The 20882-nt window shown below is 44.4% G+C and overlaps 1 pseudogene; it reads left to right on the top strand.

Annotated features, from left to right (window-relative positions):
* The first annotated feature begins 6559 nt into the window (after positions 1 to 6559).
* LOC118571440 lies at positions 6560 to 18320 on the top strand (annotated as a pseudogene).
* The last annotated feature ends 2562 nt before the right edge of the window (positions 18321 to 20882 follow it).

Genomic DNA, 20882 nt, shown 5'->3' with positions numbered 1-20882 from the left:
GGGGCTTGTACATTTTATACAGATGCAAACAAACAAGGAAAGGCAGGTTACCAATCAGAAAATTGAATAAAGTGATTCAAAGTCCTTATAATTCTGTCCAAAAATCAGAATTATATGCTACTTTGATGGTATTAATGGATTTTTCAGAACCTCTCAACAGAGTTACTGACTCTGAGCATGCTGACAGAGTGGTCTTATATATTGAGACTGCAGAGTTTATCTCTAATGAGTCAGAATTAACTGAGAAGTTCCAAGAGTGAGAAAGGTACGTGCACCTTAAGCAGTGCATCCACCCCGGCCACCTCTAGAAAGGGAGAATGGTTGCCAGGTTAGCATGGCTGGAGTTGGGTCCCTTAGCAGCCTGAGCATGAGTGACAGGAGGAGTGAAGGTGGGAGCCAGAGTGGGGTGGCTGGAGTGGCCTGATATCAGAGAGGAGCAGGAGCGGAAGGTCGGATAGGCAGAGGGTCATTGGTAGGGTCCAGAGCAGTAGTCAGTGGTTCCTCAGGTTAGGTTGCAGAGCCAAGAGCACATGGGCAGGAGAGAGGAATCAGGAAGGGAGGGTTGAGAGCTGAGGTTAACAAAGAAAGCTTGGATGTAAGGAAACTCTTTCCATTTGGCCATTCCCTGGCAGAAGTTAGATAATGCCCATAAAATATTGGGGTCTAGCGAACCACTAGGTGTCCATTTTTTATTGTTACCTAAGGGGTATTTAGACTATTTCTTAGTGCAGAGGTGGACAAACTTAGAGGTCTTTAAGGAAGGCATTAAGCTGAGAGGCTTAAATTTCTAGAAGACATCGCAGAGGGGAGGTGGGAATAATAAGGTTGGAAGCCTTATTTCCCATGGCCGCAGCAGAGTGAAAAAAAAAGAAAGAAATGAAAACCAACAAACAAATGGGATCCCAGACTACAGTCTCAGGCATCCCTGAGATCAAGTGAGGACTGGCGATTGGCACAAGTCATTCAATGCTTCGTCAAGGCAGAGAATGAGGGCCGGGGCATACATAGTGTGAGGGTGAGGGTCTGACGGCAGCTGGCACAGGTCATTCAGTGCTCCGGCACAGCCGACGACTAGGGTCCCACACTGAGAATGACACTTCTGCCAGCAGTCATGGGAAATGGCTGGATATTTACGTCTGCGATGGGGCCAACAGTAGCCAATGAAGACTCTGGATGAGAGTTCCACCAATTCCCTGGACCAGAAGTGTGCCAGACAATATACTGCTGTTCCCATGGGTCCAGGGGTCTGTTTACACTGGCTGGTAAAGGGAAACTCACCAACTGAAGCAGCTGATGTTGTGTGGAGCGTTCCAGTGGCCGGGCAAATGGAAAAGTTGGCAGTTTTAGATCAAGCAAACCCCAGTACAAGGTCCCAGGTGCAGAATGCCAGAAGGGCTTACTTTTGTCTCTGCACCAATGTTATGATGTGGCGCCATGTTATTTATTAAGTGACACTGTTTACCATGCAAGAAAAGCCAGAAGGTACAACAAAACCAAGTATTAGATTTTATGAAGGGAACAGAGGGGATGTGCATAGGCCTATGGAATGACCATGCAGGAGGAGGGAAGGCATGGGTGGGACCCATTTTTATAGGTACCCAGGCACACAGGTGCACATATGGGCTTATGTACCTAGGTCATGTATGTTCATAACTTACATGACCACGCTGTGTGCAGATTATGTGATCATGCAGCACATAGATTAAGGAGGATGTTCGGCCTTAGGATGACCAAGCATCATGCATGTTCATTTAGCTGGGCGAGTGGCTAGGAATTCTAACACAGATACTGGGATAAATGTTGAAAGATCAGAGAGAAAACGGAACAAGCCACTGCCAAATCTAACCTCACCAGTCCACAAATCCTGTTTACTTCTACATTCTCAGCCAAAAAAATTCTCAGCTGAAAGACGTCAGCCAAAAGAGCCTTTATTCCTGTCTCCTCACCCCTTATATACCTTTCTGTGCCCAGCCACTTCCTTTGTAGTACAGAGATGAAAGGTGTGTGACTCCCAAGTATTGAGGTTAAAGGCAAGTATTGGTGTTAAAAGTGTGTGCCACCACTGCCTGGCTCTGTTTCTCTCCTAGACTGAGTCAATCTCATTTAGTGCAGGGAGGTTTTGAATTCACAGAGATGCAGATGGATCTCTGCCTCCTGATTGCTAGGATTAAAGGTCTGTGTCTCACTTTCCCCATCCCTATAGCAGGATGGGAACAGGTCCCATGGTATAGGTAGGTGTGAGATCCCACCCAACTCCAGATATGAAATGAGACTGGAAGTAAAGGCTGGTCCCCAAGGCCCAGGTGCCCCAGTCCCCAGAGTGCCCACCTACCTGTCCCTGCATTGCCAGGGGAGCAGCTCATCCAGAGGGTGAGTGACAGAAGGAGCCTCTGGGACATGCCTGTGGCTCTGTTCTCCAGTGTTGAGGAACTCTCCAGAGAAGGGGCAAAGGACTAGGAACCTGCAGAGGGAGCCTGGTCCTGGGTGAGGACCTGTCCAGTGTGGCTCAGTCTTCCAGTGTGTGGAGCAGGGGACAGCTGCAATGGTGATGGGAGCCCCAGCTAGGTCACCAGCTGCCCGGTGTGTGGGTGTGTGAGTGTGAAAGGCCTTGAGGTGGGGGCAGGGGTAGGGCCCCAAAAGGGAGAAGTCACTAGATGGCCTTACTTCCCGCTGGTGGGGAAGCCCCAGGGAGGTGGGTGAGGCAGAGGACAGATGTGGGAGAGGAGGGGCGTGAGAAAGAGAGACAGACAAAGAGGGACAGAATGAGACAGGGGACACAGGCCCAGAGACTGGTCCCAGTGCAGGGTGGTGACCCCCCCAAACTGTGTCAGGGCCCAGACTACAGGGAGCAACTGCCACCCCAGGTGGTCCCCAGCCTCAGAGACACTCTGAACTGTGCAGGACACCTGCTCAGAACACCCAAGGGAAACCCCAGGACAGGCTGGAGTCCTGGGAAACTCCAGGCCACACCCCTCCCTTCAGCATCAAGAGAGCCCAGAGCCTCCTGGGGATTCAGGGGATTTGCCCAGATATGGGGAGAGACAGGGGCAGGGCCCCTGCCAGGAAGGAAGACATATGGAAAGTTGAGCATGATACTGCAACTTGTCATCCCAGCATGTGGGAAGCTGAGACAGGGATATATCTGTGACTTTAACAAAACAACAACAACAACAACAACAACAACAAACCCTAAAAACCACTGGTAGGAACAGAGCCAAGTACCTCAAGTACACCATGGTAGCTTCCACCCCCTAACTGCAGTTTTCTGTGATGGGACTTTAATCCTGAGCCACAACTCAATTACCTGGTTTCCCTTCCTTCCTTCCTTCCTTCCTTCCTTCCTTCGTTTCTTTCATTTTTTTTATTTTTTTATTTTTGAGACAGGGTTTCTCTGTGTAGCACTGGCTGTCCTGAAACTCACTCTGTAGACCAGGCTGGCCTCAAACTCACAGAGATCCACCTGCCTCTACCCCTGAGTACTGGGATTAAAGGGATGCGCCAGCACCCCCAGCTTCCTGTTTCTTTAAATATGTATTGAACTCATGTTTATTGTCATACTGAGTTTTGGGTACAGAAGCTCAAATTATCTTCTGAGCCTACCTGCCCCATCTCTGCCCTCACCCATTGGTCCACACTGGTTATGATTCCCTCTTACACTCCTGGGTGGATGATAGTGATGGAGGTGGCATATGAGAAGCTGTATCATGTCAGGTGTTACAGAGTGATGGGAATCAGAGTCCCAGAGTGTGGGGGGCAATGTGTGATGGGGTCAACTGGGCACCATCGGTAAGGGTACTGGCTCGTTTCATGTCAACTTGACACAAGCCAGAGTCATCAGAGCAGAAGGCGCCTCAGCTGAGGAAATGTCCCATGAGATCTGGCTGAAAGGCATTCTCTCAATTGGTGATCAATGGGGAAGATCCAGTCCACTGTGGGCGGTGCCATCCCTGGGCTGCTGGTCCTGGATTCTATAAGGAAGCAGCCTGAGCAGTAAGCAGCACCTTCCATGGCCTCTGCATCACCTCCTGCCTCCAGGATCCTGCCCTGTGCGAGTTCCTGTTCCGACTTCCTCCAATGAGGGAGTATGATCTGGAAGTGTGAGCCAGTTCAACCCTTTTCTCCCCAAATTGCCTTTTGGTCATGGTGTTTTTTTGCAGCCAAAGAAACCCTAACTGAGACAGCAATGTCCCAGGCTGGGCCCCCAGTGCAGGATGGGTCCTGTTCATTACCCTGGGGTCTGTGAAGGTTGTCTCTGAGGCTTTGGCCTGCAGAAGTGAAGGATGGAGACTGAACAGTTGAGCTGTGTCCTCAGCGGCCCTGAGGCTGCATCTGCTGCATCTGCAGGATCTGGCTGAGAATGCACTGCACGTCCTCATCCCTGCGGTAAGATGGTACGGGACACAGGCAGAGCTGAGAGAATGAGAGAAGAGAGAGAAGCAAGGAGGGAGAAAGAGAAGGAGACGCCTAGGGCCAGTCAGCCAGCCACCAGCCTGGCTGCCTCGGGGGAAGAGTAAAAATAAGTTTAGTTATAAGTGTGAGTAGGCTGATCGGTGGTGGCACACGCCTTTAATCCCAGCACTCAGGAGGCAGAGCCAGGCTGATCTCTGTGAGTTCGAGGCCAACATGGGGTACCAAGTGAGTTCCAGGAAAGGCGCAAAGCTACACAGAGAAACCCTGTCTCAAAATAGAAAACAAAACAAAACTAAACAAACAAAATGAAAGAAAAAAAAAGAGTGAGAAGGACAAGCATAAAGTAAGGCTGAGCATTCGTAACTAATAAGTCTCTGTCACGATGTGGGAGCTGGTTGGTAGCCCAAAAGAAAGCCTGCTACACCTCTGTGCCCCCAACATCCAGCCATTCTGTAATCAGCATTAGCATGTGACTCTACCTGTTATTTTCCAAGTTGAGGTACAAATGAGTGGTCTTGGGAAACTAGATTATGTGGTCCAGAAATACTGTCATACCCAGATTGAACATTATCGAGGGCTAAGGGGTCCAGCCCCTCCATAGTCCCCTCCCAGAGTCCGGGAAGAAGCTACAACCCGCTGATATAAAATCTTTGATGAAAAGAAATGAATCTATGCACATGAAACTCCTTAGTCCATATACTTTAGTATTCTGTGTCAATTCTCTCTCCACAGCTTCTATTCTCTTTTAGCTCCTTTCTTGCCTGATTTCTCTCTATGGTCATCTATTGCTCCTTCTGAGTTCTATCTTAATTCTCTTGTCTTAATTCTTCCTCATCTAGGTCCTTTTCATCTGGTTCTTACCCAGCTATGACTTCCCCATCTGACTCTTCCTCATCTTCCATCTCATCCACACGTTCTCTCTGTCAAAATCCTCCTTTTCTGTTCTCTGTCTGTCAGTTCTCCACGTCCCACGTAAGTCTCCCAGGAATCCAGTTATAAACCCAAGCCACAGGGTTCCAGACGCTTTAGCCTGAGGGTGTGTGGCTATCAATCCCTAGGCCACCAGGTGCTCAGCCTGAGGTAGCCTGTGTCACAAACAGTGTATAAGAGCTGTAGGTACTAAAGAAACTTGCTTGGCATGAGCCATCAGCTTATGCAGTATATACTGCTCCATAACTTTCTATCTTCTCGCTCCAGGTTGTCCCCCTGAACACCTTCCCTTTGGGACCCCTAATTACTGGTGTTTCAGGTCACAGACCAAGCTCGTTTAATCTTTTGATGTCCTTCGTGTCTCCACCTCCCAAGTGCTGGCATGATAGGCCAATGCCATCATAGAAAGCTGGGAAAGTGTTAGTGTTATGGAGAGAGGTGTGAGCAATCCTAGGTGTGCCTTATTGAAATTGCTGGTGCCTGGTGAATATCAATCAGGTGGTTTATATTTGACCCGGGTGGACTGGGTACCATTTCAGCTGTGAGGGAGGGAGATCACTCCACTGCACTTTGTTTCATGATCTTCATGCGCTAGAGAGACCCTGTGTCCCGATGGAGAATTGTCTACTGAGTGAGGGACAAGTTCAGGGACGACTGTGTAGTACAGGTGCAAGTTTCTGCTTCAATGCCAATCTCTGTGGGTCTGGGACATTTGGGAACTACAGAGCTGCATGTTTTTAAAAGATTTTTTTTTTTTTTTTTTACTTATTATGTATATCGGAGAGGGAGCCAGATTTCATTACAGATTTTTTTTTTCTTCAGGATCTCGACAACAGAGTATTATTTTTTTAAAAAGAGATTTATTTATTATGTATACAACAATCTAACTCCCCCCAGGAGAGGGCACAAGATCTCATTATAGATGGCTGTGAGCCATCACTTGGTTGCTGGGAATTGAACTCAGGACCTCTGGAAGAACAGTCAGTTGCCTTAACCTCTGACCCATCTTCCCGCCCTAAAACGTGTAGCTGGGTCTGGCCTTGAACTCGTGATCCTCCTGCCTCCGCGTCCTTCAGCAAATCCTACTGGCGTGCTCCAGCACAACCGGCCAGCTGCATCTTTTCTCAGCCCTCTGTCTCGAGGAGAGCTGCCCCTGTCACTCAGGCATCACTAGCCAATCATGGCCTCCAGATGGACTGCCAGTCAGAATGGGGGCGGGCACTTCCGATCCACCTTGGTGAAGGCTCCCGGGTCTCGGCGACTGGGGCAGGGAGACCTTCGTGTTCCGGGAGCTGCGCTGAGACCCGCTGGGGTGAGGAGAGCGGGGCGAGCGGGGAATCCGCCATGGTGAGTGAGCGGCCGCCGTCCCCACGCGGGGAGGAGCCCTGGGAACCTGTGTGTGTGTAGGGTTCTCCTAAGGCTGTGGGACACAGCAGCGCAGCACAGTGAGGTCACACGAGGGCCATGACACTTCCGGGAGATGGGCGGGAACCAGCGGATCGAGTAATTACGTGGGGCCTCCAGGTGCGCCTGCGCAGAGCGTGGGCGGCTTGAACCCTTGTTGCAAACCCCCGGGTTGTGGTGCAGGGCACGTGTATGCGCTGTTTTTTTTTTTTTTTTTTTTTTTTTCCTTTCTTTCTTTCTAGACAGGGTTTCTCTGTGTAGCTTTGTGCCTTTTTGGAACTGGATTTGTAGCCCAGGCTGGCCTAGAACTCACAGAGATCCACTTGGCTCTGCCTCCCCAGTGCTGGGATTAAAGGCGTACGACACCACTTGTCTCCAGGGAAGGCAGATGTGCTAACTCTCAGAGCCCTGGTTTCTCCAGTGTCTTCTAGAAGTGCTGCACTTGGCACTGAACATTCAGATGTAGGTAGATCTGTCTGCAGTTAATTCTGTGCAGGGCGTAAAGTCTGTGTCATTAACACATTTGTATGTAGATGACAGGGTGGTCCACTCACATGTGTCAGAAATGCCAGACTTACTGGGTTTCCTGGCCTCCTGTGTCACTCACAATTAACTCCATATTAATTGTGTTTTCATTTTAAATTTGCTCCCATGTTCTGATGATCCCTGAATCCTTTCCCAGACAGTTCAGCCTTTCCCAGTACAGTACAGACATTGCAGTAGTATGGGAAGTATTAAAGCCAGATGGTGTCAGAGTGTGTGCTGTTTACCTAATCTTGTGTTGATCATATTTTCACTCATGATGACATTTGTCATCATTTTTCTGTTGTTGGTATGAAAAATTGTTGGACTTTTTACTGAACTGTTGCTGAGTCTGTAGCTCAATTTTGTAGTGAAATAATATTGAGGCTTCCTGTCCACAGTCCTGGAATTTCTCTCCTTTTATTTAGTTCCTTGATTCTATTCATTGCAGATTTATAGCTTTGCCTATAGATATTTGTCACATTTCAATGTATTTCTGGTTGTTTTATCCATGGTGACACAAAAGTGATATGTGGGTATGGTTTTATTTGTATATCTATTAATTTAATTTTTCAAGATAGGGTTTTTCTGTGTAGCCTTGGTTGTCTTAGAACTTTCTCTGTAGACCAGGCTCATCTTGAATCCAGAGATCCACCTGCGATTAGTGGTTGATGTGATAGGGCCCATCCCACTGTGGCTGGTGCCACCCTGGGCAGGTGGTCCTGAGTTCTATAAGGAATCAAACTGAGCAAGCCTTGTTAGCAGGAGGGCAGTAAACAGCATTTCTCCAGGTTGAGAGCATATGCAGAATGTATTAGCCTATTGTACATACAAGTTGGCAAATCTGTTCCAGGCCAGCTCCTCTTTGAGTGTTAGGTAGATCTGGAGGCTTCCTATTTCTAAGGAGTTTTTTTTCCCATTAATCTCTAAATGTGTGACATGATTTCTCATTGTGATGGCACATTAATTCCAAAACAGTTACACCTTTAAGCTTTCATAAAAATATTTTAAGATAAGGCTTGTTATATTGACTCTCTTTGCCTTGATCCCAGTGACCAGGGCAATGGTGCTGCAATCCTGGGGACTCAGCCTCCTCAATTCTTGATTAAAGGTTTATAGCAGCACACATTTTTTCCTTAGACAGGGTTTCTCTATGTAGCCTGGGCTGTTCTGGAACTTACACTGTAGACCAGGCTGGACTCCAACTCACAAAGATCCACCTGCCTGTGACTCCTGAGTGCTGAGATTAAAGGCATGTGCCACCACCACTCTGGAAACAGCACACACTTCTAAAACTACCCATTGGAGTCATGGAATGGGCTGTCCATTGCACTAACAGGAATAGGATTTGTGGGTGGAGCATGGTTTCTCCATTGAGACCAGAATAGAAGGAATAGTTTATTGTGTACCCCACAGGGGAAAATAGACTAGGTCATAGCTAGATCGGAGATTGTTTAAGTCAGTGAGCTGCAGGTGTCTCTGTCATAAAAAAGGACATGATTGGGCAGGGTGAGTGCTTTTCTGTGTATTTTCCCAGCATACATTAATTCATACCATGTGAATGAAGGAAAACCAAATTGGTGGGTGTACAGTTTGGGGAGGTTAGCCTGAGCCACTCAAATTTCTGATTGGACAATTCTCTCACGGTGGTAAGTGCAAATGTGTTTGTCTCACTTCAGTCAGGTGTGAGGATTAAGACACTGGGCATTTGGGGCTGGAGAGATGGTTTAGAGGTTAAGAGTACCAACTGTTCTTCCAGTGGTCCTTGAAAGACCCCAGACCCCTGGGATACTTTTGTCTGCGAGAGGGCTCCCCCAGAAACCAAGATTCCAAACCAGTAGATGCAACACGCATGAGGAATGTATTCAGCACTGGCGCAAGTGGGCTCTCTGCCCTGGTCAGTCAGAGAGCCCTGAGCAGTGGTTACAAGCATTTTTAAAGTCAGAAACTATAAAATTAGCATAAGATACCAGGTGCCCCGGGTTTGGCCCAATTTAAAAATCATCATATATTTCAGCAATCATTTTGTTACGCGGGAAATTTTGTAACATTCATCGTAAACTGGTTGGCTCAGGGGAGGTCTAGGGGGAGCGGTTACTCTGGAGGGGAGTTCACATAGTTACAGGCTTATGATTGGCTGACATTTGACCTAGTTTGCTGGACTCGCCAGATGGTCCTTATCTTGGGTCCCCTTTGAGGAATTTTTAAACAGGGACTTATTATTTTAATCTATAATTGCAGACCTTGTCCCAAGGCAGACGGCTGGGCTCTGAAACTTTTTACTTATTTCCAGGGAGAGGATGGGTCAGTGTCTAATGCAAGCAAGTTTACAGAAGCAAAGTCAACAATTTGCAATTGTAAAATGTATCTCTAATTTTTTTTTTCCCTCAGTCCTGAGTTCAATTCCCAGCATCCACATGGTGGCTCACAACCATCTGTACTGAGATCTGGCCCCTTCTTCTGTATACACAATAAATAAATAAATCTTTAAAAAAAGACACTGGGCATTTGGCTGTGGCTTGTGTGTGAGCATACAGTACTCAGAAGCTAACATTTCACACAGGGGAAGGTCATACAGCCTCCTATACATGTGGACTCGAGTTCTGTGCAGGATGATGAGTATAGATCTATTTGCATTCTTCTTCTTTTTCTAAAAGATTTATTTATTTATTATGTATACAGTGTTCTGTTTGCATGTATCCCTGCAGTCCAGAAGAGGGCGCCAGATCTCATTACAGATGGTTGTGAGCCACCATGTGGGTGCTGGGGATTGAACTCAGGACCTCTGGAAGAACAGCCAGTGTTCTTAACCTGTGAGCCATCTCTCCAGCCCTGTTTGCATCCTTTTACATGCAGACATCCAGTTTGACCAGCACCCTTGTTGAACATGCCTTTTTCCAGTGTCTGTTTCTGGCTTCTTTATCAAAACCCAGGTGTCCATAGGAGTGTGGGTTCATGCCTGGGTCTTCATTATTTCATTGATGGATGCGTTGGTTTTTATGTCAATACCATGTGTTCTTTTTTTGTTCAGAATTGCTTTAGCTATCCTTGGTGTTTTATTTTTCTATGTGAAGTTGAGGGTTTCCTTTTGATGTCAGTAAACATTGTGTTGGGATTTTGATGGGGGTTGCATTGAATGTGTAGATTGTTTTTGGTAGGATTGCCATTTTTACTGTGTTAATCCTATCAATCTATGAGTGTGGGCGATCTTTCCATCTTCTCATGTCTTCTTCAGGTTCTTCTTCAAAGACATGATGTTTTATCATAAAAGCCTTTCACTTGCTTGGTTTGAGTTACCCCAAGATATTTTATATAATTTGAGGCATTTTGAAAGTTGTCCTTCCCCTGTTTTGTTTCTCAGTTCCTTTGTTGTTTGTATGTAGGAGAGCTACATACAACACACAGAGGAGTTCCTCTGTGGAATTTTTTTCGGCCCACTTACATACACTATTACATCATCTACAAATAAATATACTTTGACTTCTTCCTTCCCAGTTTGTATTTCTTAGATCTCCTTCAGTTGTCCTATTGCTTTAGGTAGGACTTCCAGATCTATAATGAATAAACATGGTAAGAGTGGACAGCCTTGTCTTGTTCCTGATTTTAGGTGAATAACTTTGAGTTTCTCTCCATTTAATTTGATGATAGCTGTAGGCTTGCAGGAATTTTTTTTTTTTAAGATTTATTAATTTATTATGTATACAGTATTCTGCTTGCATGTGTCCCTGCAGGCCAGAAGAAGGCACCAGATCTCATTACAAGTGGTTGTGAGCCACCATGTGGTTGCTGTGAATTGATCTCGGGACCTGTGAAAGAGCAGTTGGTGATCTTAACCACTGAGCCATCTCTCCAGCCCCGGAAATTCCCTTTATTTTGTTTAGGTATGTTCTTTGTATCACTTATCTCTGCAGGCATTTTATTATGAAGGGGTGTTGGATTTTTGTCAAAGGCCTTTTCTAATTTTTAAAAAAATTTTTTAAAAGATTTGTTTATTATGTTCATAGAAAAGAAGGTGCCAGATCTCATTACAGATGGTTGTGAGCCACCATGTGGTTGCTGGGAATTGAACTCAGGACCTCTGGTAGAGCAGTCAGTGCTCTTAACCTCTGAGCCATCTCTTCCAGCACCCCAAAGGCCTTTCCAATGAGATGATCCTGACTCAATTGTTTTTTCTTAATCATTAACCTAAGCCATAGTCTGTATGCTCCTCAATAGAAACTCATGTGTTCTATCAGTGTGACATTTCCTTGTGTCATTTTTTTTATCCTCTACAGCCTCTGCTTTATCAGAGGCAGAGGCAGCATTTTATCCTATCTGTATCTGTGTAAATTTTTCCACTAAACTAACCTCTGTCATAATCCTTTACTGTATTTATTAAAGACCCTCAATCATCAAGATCCCATTTAAACTAACAGTATTGTTGTATACAATCATTGCTTCAGTTAAACAGTACAGCTTAGGAGGAAGTCATCTTCATAATAATCCACAGGTAAAAATGCCCAGTACAACAGGATATTTCCAAGAGGTGATCATACTACATTAAGGGCAGTGGAGATCCCCCACACCTATTCATGCCATGCCAGATTCTAGAGAAAAATGGCAGCAGCAAACATCCAAAGACACAGCAGGGGAAAGAAACATCCTGGGGTCGAGGCTCTTGGGTTCTTGCATATCTGAGGTTCACCCATCAGAATTTTATTTCTTAGTGGACCGATCCCCTGAAATCTGCTGCTCTGACATGGATACTGGCAACCCCCCAACAGTATATCAGTTCATCTCAAATCAGCTGTTCCATTAACTATCTCACTGTTTTATTGTGTTGAGTCCAAAGTTCTGAAGCTTGTGCCAGTCTCTAATGAACTAGGCAGTTTGGATTCTTTTTTTCTTTCTTTCTTTTTTTTTTCAGAGCTGAGGACCGAACCCAGGGCCTTGCTCTTGCTAGGCAAGCACTCTACCACTGAGCTAAATCCCCAACCCCTGGATTTCTTTATGAAGGGCCAGTCCAGCTGCTGTAGCAGTAGCAGCCAGTGCATCAATGCCCATAACTACTGCAGTAATCAGTCTAAGGGTTCAATGTGTTCTTCTTAATATTCTTTCAGTGAGCTTTCTACACTATGGGATACCAAGTGAGTTCCAGGAAAGACACAAAGCTACACAGAGAAACTCTGCCTCTGGCGGGGAAAAAGACTTCTTTCCATGTCAGAAGAAAGTGTGGACATTCAAACAGTATTGGGACAATTATATAATATGGGGTCTTTGAAATCAGACTAAATGCATTTTATCATGGTTTGACTGTGAGCCTGTCATGACCTGTGTAAAAATGTTGAGGGTTGAAGGAAAAACATTCCAGGTAGTGTGCTGAGATTGAGCATTTGTGTTTGGTGTGGCCTTCGTTGGTGACCTATAAAACCCTTAGGAGGAGGAGCCTTTTGGAGGAATGTAGTCTCACCACATTCCTTTCTTTTTTGAAAGTGAGCAGCCCCCTTCCTTCTCTTGTATGCACGCCATACCAGCACTAGACTCCATTTTTTTTTTTTTTTCTTTTCGAGACAGGGTTTCTCTGTGACAGTCCTGGCTGTCCTGGAACTCACTTTGTAAACCAAGCTGGCCACAACTCAAAGAGATCTGCCTGCTTGTGCCTCCTGAGTGCTGGGACTAAAGGCATGAACCACCACGCGGGGCTCCATTCTTAAATAAAGTAAAGTAGAAGCAATTGCTTTTTCTTTCCAATCTGTATTTCTTGACTGATTTTTGTTTGTTTGTTTGTTTGTTTTTGTTTTTTGAGACGGGGTTTCTCTGAAGCTTTGGAGGCTGTCCTGGAACTTGCTTTTTAGACCAGGCTGGCCTCGAACTTACCAAGATCCACCTGCCTCTGCCCTCCGAGTGCTGGAATTACAAGCGTGCACCACCACTGCCTGGCTTTGACTGATATTTTTATGGTTATATTTTTGGCAGATTGAATCCATTTTTCGTACATGTCAAGCATTTGCTCTTGTGCTGAACTTTTCCACATCATGACTTTTGAAGTTTGGCATTGGTGTTATTTTTCAGAGCAAGAATTCATCCATTTATGAAATTAATAGTGATCTCCTGAATGAGTGAATTGCTAGTGTGTAATATTGTCTCTACTTTTGCGTATGTTTTTACACTTTTATATTGTTTTCAAATGTGTGATCTTCTCTGTTCACCCATCTGTATATATTCCCTCCCTTTTTTTATTTTACTGTTTTATGATCAGCATTTGCCCCGGCCAGCGGGGTGTCAATGGGGGCAACCTACCTGTGGGAGTGAATGAAAGGAATAGGGGACATGAAAGACAACAGCAAGACAGGATTCTGATCAAGCTGCAAATTTTATTTTCCTCAGCAAGGCTTATATAGCACTGGATGGGAGGGGGGCAGGAAGGAAGGAAGGGTGAAGGGCATGCAGAACGTGGGAGATGTGCAGATTGTGCAACTGACTGCTTTTGATATTTGCTGACCAATTTCATTGAGTGTTTTGAGCACACAGAATTATATAAGTATATTCTCTATGAAGTGTACATTTGCAATTCAGTCTCATCATTTCAATTAAGAACATATATATGGGACATTTTAGGATGCAGTGACCTATGAGGATGTGCATGTGAACTTCACTCATGAAGAGTGGGCTTTGCTGGATCCTCCCCAGAAGAGTCTCTACAAAGATGTGATGCTGGAAACCTACTGGAACCTCACTTGTATAGGTGAGAATGTGAGCTTTCTGTCAGGTTTTAACTTAAGGGGACAAGCTTTTTTCTTTAGATTGTTGCTCTTCTGTGATTTTGCATATGAAGGGGGAGAATCTGGTGAATAAATCAGGCATGGTAGTAAGTTTCATGGAAGATAGTTAATCAAGTGTGCCTAATTTCCAATAATATATGACATACATTTTCTGGTACTGTATTTTAGGTTACAAATGGGAAGACCATAATATGGAAGAACATTGTCAGAACTCAAGAAGAAATGGAAGGTAATTTTCTTGTGCAAGCTTGTATATATGAATGTCTGTGATAAGTATGAGATCCCCAGTTGCTGACTTCCTCCATCACTGATGCAATAAGTCAAATCACACCAAATTAATAAATCCAGATTTAATAAACAAGGCATAGCCAATCAGTGCAATTTCAGGGGCTCTCAGGAAGTCAGAACAGAACAGGAGAGCACCCATGGCAGATCTATTGGTTGGGTCTTAAATAGCTGGTAGGCATGGGCATGGTCCCAGGCATCTCTGGGGGACGAGCCACTTTCTGGGATGGTGCCCCCTGATCTGGAGATTCCAAACTCCCAACCTTTTTGGGTATATATGGGTGCAGGCTCAAGTATGTCTTTGCCGCTAGCATGGGATGATGTGGGGAGGGAGGAGCTGGGATTTGGGTGTGCCCATGCTGGTGGAGAAGCATTTGGATAGATGACATCCAGGAGACCTCAGGAACTTTTTTTTTGTTTTTTGTTTTTCGAGTCATGATTTCTTTTTGTAGCTTTGGTACCTTTCCAGGAAGTCACTCTGTAGCCAGGCTGGCCTTAAATTCACAGAGATCTGCCTGCCTTCTGCCTCCTGAGTGCTAGGACTAAAGGCTTGTGCCACCACTGCCATGCACAGGAATCTGTTCTTGAGGAGACAGAATGCAGGGTGCTAGGACAAAATGATAGATTATTATCACTGGCTCTCTGAATGGGGCTAGCCATTGGTAGTAGGAAGACTGCCAGAAAGAATGGAACTGAGAAGTGTCCTGGTTGTACTAAAGAGACAAGGGTGAATGAACGAGGCATGAGGGCAGATATGCCCTTAATTGAGACATCTTGGAAATACAGGTTTCAGTTGCTGGGTAGATGGCCACTTGTGCATAGAGAGGTGGTAATAGCAGTTAAGTCCCAGGAGCTTGGGGAGACGGCATGCCAAATCTAGGGATGATGTGTTCCAGGAGTACTGGAGCCACAGCATCTGCTGTTTCCCTGGAGGTTGGGAGAACATCCATCCTGTGAATGTGTCATAAGTATTAAGAGATATGGAGCTTTTTATGGGTGGGCATGTGGGTGAAATCAACCTGTTCTTATTCTCCCAGTTGGTGCACTTGGTTGGTTTGTATCTTTGGAGCTGTTGCAGGTGCTGGTGTATGTGGAGGTCCCCCTGCAGGTTTGGCCTTGGCCCAGGCAGGAGGAGTGAACCTACAGAATATGCTCAAAAATGGGTGGGGTCAAAAATAGACTCTGGAAAGTAATATTAGTTTCCATGAGGCCAGACTTCTTTACAAAGTATCAAAGCCCTTTTCCCAGGAACCTTCAAGTATCTGTAAAACTACTGGAACCGATTTACATCTTGGTGTCATGGTAAAAAGCTATGGCCTTGGGTTCAGGCATGAACATTTTTAAGTCTAAATTCACTGAACAAAGGATGTTGTGTAAGTGAAGGAGGAGGGAGTTGAACATGGCTGCAGGGTTCTATATCCTCTCTAATGCTGACCTGTCTCTAAAAGCTGGACCAGTAAAATTCATGCAATTTTAGAACTCCTAAAAACTGTTTGTAATCAGTGCTCTCTCAGTTTATCAAAACTGCATCTATGAAAGCTAAAACTTTGAACCTCTGAAGTGATAACTGATACCAGTTTATCTTGTACCATGGAGTTTGTGAATGAGGCATACCTGTATGTATTTTTAATAGGAAACTTACTAATGAACTACTAAGGTGCTTGTATCCTTGGGATTGGGAGTGCTGTTAAACTGGCAAATCTCTTAGTACCCTGGCCATCCAACACCATCAGATCTGAGAAGGATACATAAATGAGTAGGAGAGAGCCAGCTTTCCAGTTACCCAAGTCTCTCTGTGGTTATTGGGAAAAAATCTCAGAGGTAGCACTTGTACAGGTGTCCAGCCCAGAGGATCTGACAGATTCTTCGTGGAGTAGAAATTTGGGGAGACTGGCCTACCTGTCTTGGCAGAGTGGCACAATTGTTCCCCCAGTGCTCCACTTATTCACAGTCTGGACATGATCTCAGCAGCAGTTAAAGGTGTAAAGCAGCTTTTCGCTGTTTGGCTGGCTTTATGAGTGACTTTATGACTGACTTGGAGATGTAGAAACATGAATCTCTATTCTACATCTGTGTCACACAAGAAACATTTGACCATGGGAATGCAGTGTGGAAACCCTTTATTTGTTTCTTCCTTTACCAGGTGTGTCATCTGTCACTCTGGATACAAGGCATGTGAGTATAAGGGATATGGAAAGAAGCATTGTAGTTCTGTCTCTCTCAGAACAACTGGAAGATATGTGGTGGTCCCTACTATGAGAAGCCATGATGACTGTGATACAAGTTTACAATTAACTGGTTTTCCAACTTCAGTGGGAACTCATCAACAAACTCTCATTGGAGAAAATGAGGACCAGGAATATGGAAATTCATCTCTCTCTTCTGGTTCACTGTGCACATGTAGTGTGGCTCACAGTATAAGAAAATGTTATAAATGCAATCAGTGTGGTCCTACTCTGAGTTCATTAAGTTCTCCTCAAAGATGTGAAAAAACTCACGTGTTAAGAGAAAATAATAAATGTGAGTCATCTACTAAAGGCTTTAGCCATTACAGGTATCTTCAAACTCACGAAAAACCTAATAATGAAGAGAATCTCTATGAATATAATCAATGTGATAAAGCCTTTAAATCTGATTGCACTTTAAAACACCAAAGAACTTATTTCGAAGGAAAACCCTATGAGTATAATCAAAGATATAAATGCTTTGCATGTCACAGTTTTCATAAAGTACAGAGAATTCCAACTAGGGAGAAAAAGTATGAATATCAGCAATGTGATAAAGCCTTTGCATGTCCCATAATACACAATAGAAGTTACACTGTAGAGAAACCCTTTGAATGTAATCAGTGTGGGAAAGCCTTTGTACAGAAGAGTGATCTTCATAGACATGAAATAATTCATACTGGAGAGAAACCCTTTGAATGTAATCAGTGTGGTAAAGCCTTTACAGGGAAGACTAGTCTTCTCCGTCATGTAAGAATTCATACTGGAGAGAAACCCTATGAATGTAATGTGTGTGGTAAAGCCTTTGCACAGAAGTGTCATCTACTCAGTCATGAAATAATTCATACTGGAGAGACACCTTATGCATGTAATCAATGTGGTAAAGCCTTTGCATATAATAGCCGTCTTCTCACTCACTTAAAAACTCATACTGGAGAGAAACCCTATGAATGTAATGAATGTGGCAAACTCTTTGCACAGAAGAGTCATCTTCTCAGTCATAAAAGAATTCATACTGGAGAGAAACCCTATGAATGTAATCAATGTGGTAAAGCATTTGGAGAGAAGAGTCATCTTCTCAGTCATGAAAGAATTCATACTGGAGAGAAACCCTATGAATGTAATCAGTGTGGTAAATCCTTTGTACAGACGAGTCATCTTCATAGACATGAAAGTCTTCATACTGGAGAGAAACCCTATGAATGTAATCAGTGTGGTAAAGCCTTTGCACGGAAGACTAGTCTTCAAAGTCATGAAAGAATTCATACTGGAGAGAAACCCTATAAATGTAACCAATGTGGTAAAGCCTTTACACAGAAGAGTAATCTTCACAGACATGAAATAATTCATACTGGAGAGAAACACTATGAATGTAATCAGTGTGGTAAAGCCTATACAAGGAAGAGAAGTCTTGACAGTCATGAAAAAATCCATACTTGGAAGGAAACTCTATAAATGTAATGAATGTGGTAAAACCTTTGCACAGAAGAATCACCTTCACAGTCATGAAAAATTTCATACTGGACTCCACAATATGGATGTAATCGATGTGGTAATTTCAAATGTGATCTGCCATGCGGTTGCTGGAAACTGAACATCTACAAGATGTACCTGCTGGAGTCCAGCTCTATAGGGTTTCAGATCCCCAAGAGGAAATGGGGCATTAGCAAAGGAAGGAGACTGCCATGATCTTAGCGTGAATCAGCATGGCTGCTGCTTTATTGAAAAAGGACTATGCCCTTTATACTGTATAACTGAATCTCAGTTTAGACGAAAGCAAGGTTAAAAAGACTTGACTTGATGATTCCAGTATAAAATCTGCCATCAACCTCATTACAGAATTTTTCTTGAGGCAAACGTGATGAATCCAGCAAGTATCTAAATCCCTTTCTTGATGGGAACCCATCCTGCTGAACCATGCCACGATGTCCACTGAGCCCTGATAGTTTTTGTGAACCTTTTTTTTTTAAACAGACTGAGAGGTTCAGGCTGACCTTGAACTTAAGACCTTTCTGCTTCCACCTCATTTCTAGGATGACCGGTTTCACTACCATGCCGTTTATGCAGAGGTCTTGGTGTGCTAAGCAAGCATTTTATCAAGGAGAGCCATCTGATATGAAAGCATTGATGTAGCCAGTTCTTCATACAATGAGGGCCACACTGAGACCCTGCCCCAAAACCAAACCAAAATTGTGAACAAACACATAATTTCGTTTAAAAAAACTGCGTTTGTGTGTGTTTTGAGACAGAGTCTGTCTAAGTTGCCTTGGCTGGCCTAGAACTTACACTGTAGCCCTTGAATTCTACCCCTTGGCCTTGGCTGTTTAAGTAGGTGGTGAACAGGGCAGGACTAGTGAGTGAGCAAGCCAGAGCACAGAGAGGCCCAGCTATGTGTCTGGAGACACAGAGATAGTAGCCAAAGGTACGTGACAAGATCGGAATGTTCCCAGGGTAGGGTTGGAATCCAGAATCTTCCTTGATATGCAATGCTACCAGTTCAGCATGGAAGGATGGAATGAGGCCCAGGATCTCACATCTTGGGGGTTGAAATGTCCTAAGAATCTTTTGTAGATATTTTATTTGTGCAACCCAATAAAGCTTATCTGAAAATCAGAGGAAAATCCAATCACTATATTAAACCAAGAAGTCAGGCAATGGTAGCACATGCCTTTAATCCTAGCAGTCAGGAGGCAGAGATTCATCTGGATCTCTGTGAGTTCAAGGCTACACTGGGAACAGAGCCAGGCATGGCTACACATGCCTTTAAATTCTAACACTAGTTAACCATAGAGGTCTGGAGGTTTGTACAGACAGACAGGAAGTGATGTAGGTGGGTGGAGAGTGGAAGTGAGATGGCAGGCACAGAAAGGATATAGGTGTGTATCTACAGGAAGTAGGGCTCTCTCTTTGGCTGATGATTTCTAGTGGTAAGAACATGGCTAACTTCTTTCTGCTTCCCTGATCTCTCAGTTTTTGACCCTATATCAGGCTCTTTTTTTAAAAAAATTTTATTTTAGGGACTAGAGAGATAGCTCAGGGGTTAAGAGCAGTGACTGCTCTTCCAGAGGTCCTGAGTTCAATCCCCAGCAACCACATGGTGGCTCACTACCATCTGTAATGAGATCTGGTGCCCTCTTCTGGCCTGCAGTCATACAAATGCTGTATACATAATAAATAAATCTTAAAAAAATTATTTTAAATAAGACTATTTTTCCATTTGTCTTACAATTGTGGCACAAATTCACTAAAAAGCCATTTATACTCATGAAGGCCTCCTGGCTCAGTCCTTAGCTGCACATGGCAGAGTCTTCTTGGCTTATTTCTCCTTGTGATGAAAAGAAATGAATCTATGTACATGAAACTCCTTAGTGTCAATTCTCCATAGCTTCTATTCTCTTTTAGCTCCTTTCTTGCCTGATTTCTATGTTCATCTATTGCTCCCTCTGAGTTCTATCTTAATTCTATTGTCTTAATTCTGCCTCATTTAGGTCCTTTTCATCTCGTTCTTAACTGGCTAGGACTTCCCCATCTGACTCTTACTCATCTTCCATCTCATCTACACAATCTCTCTGTCAAAATCCTTCTTATCCCTCTCTGTTCTCTGGGTCTCAGTTCTCCACGTCCCCCCTAAGTCTCCCAGGAATCTAGGTATAAACCCAAGCCACAGCAATCCTGTGGTGAAGCAAGGTCAACAGGCTTGAATTCTATGGGGTCATAAAGGCAGGTAAGAATTTTCCTCAGGCAGTGACCACCAGGCTTTCTTTTTCTTTTTCCTTCTTTCCTTCTTTCCTTCCTTCTTTCTTTTCTTTTCTTTTCTTTTCTTTTTTCTTTTTTGAGACAGGGTTTCTCTGTGTTGCTTTGTGCCTTTCCTTGGATGCTGCTCTGAAGATCAGGCTGGCCTCAAACTCACAGAGATCCACCTGCCTCTGCTGGGATTAAAGGCATGGGCCACCACAGCCTGGCCAGGTTTTCTTTTGTAATCCAAAATGGCAGTGGTAGAAGAGGTCAACTGAGTGCTAATGACTGGTTAGTATATCAAAAGGGGGATCTCTGTACTCAGTCTTACACTGTAGACCAGGCTGGACTCGAACTCACAGAGATCCACCTGCCTATGCCTCCTGAGTGCTGAGATTAAAGGCGTGTGCCACCACCACTCTGGAAACAGCACACACTTCTAAAACTACCCCATTGGAGTTATGGAATGCGCTGTCCATTGCACTAACAGGAATAGGATTTGTGGGTGGAGCATGGTTTCTCAATTGAGACCAGAATAGAAGGAATAGTTTATTGTGTATACCGCAGAGGAAAATAGACTAGGCCATAGCTAGATCGGAGATTGTTTAAG

The sequence above is a fragment of the Onychomys torridus genome, chromosome 21, assembly GCF_903995425.1.
Source record: "Onychomys torridus chromosome 21, mOncTor1.1, whole genome shotgun sequence".
Taxonomy (NCBI): Eukaryota; Metazoa; Chordata; class Mammalia; order Rodentia; family Cricetidae; genus Onychomys; species Onychomys torridus.
The sequence above is the reverse complement of the archived record's forward strand: the minus strand, read 5'-3'. Positions and strand labels throughout refer to the sequence as shown.